The sequence below is a fragment of the Conger conger genome, chromosome 15 (genome assembly GCF_963514075.1).
Source record: "Conger conger chromosome 15, fConCon1.1, whole genome shotgun sequence".
NCBI classification, from domain to species: domain Eukaryota; kingdom Metazoa; phylum Chordata; class Actinopteri; order Anguilliformes; family Congridae; genus Conger; species Conger conger.
In genome coordinates, this window is record NC_083774.1 from 25038610 (window position 1) to 25038969 (window position 360).

Genomic DNA, 360 nt, shown 5'->3' on the forward strand with positions numbered 1-360 from the left:
CACAATTACCGGGGACAACGTCCCTCACCCACAAGCTCACACAAGCTAGAAATAAAACAAAAACGAAGAACCTTTAGAGAGAGAGAGAGAGAGAGATAGAGAGCTTTTCTTTTCTTCTTTTTTTTGCACTAACGTTACCGATACAACAGCACCATAAAATCTACCGCAAGCATTTCAAAGACCAGCCAACAGGCCTGAAAAACAACAGCCAGTTAAATAACAGGCTACAATATAGCCCAGAGAAGCGTGCGATAAAAGTCGGCATTAAGCGCAAAAGTTGGGTAAAGGTCTCGCCTGTCCTGTCAGCTGCAGAAAAAATCCTCGCACTGAGTATCTGCTTGGCATCGCTGCATTTGCGGA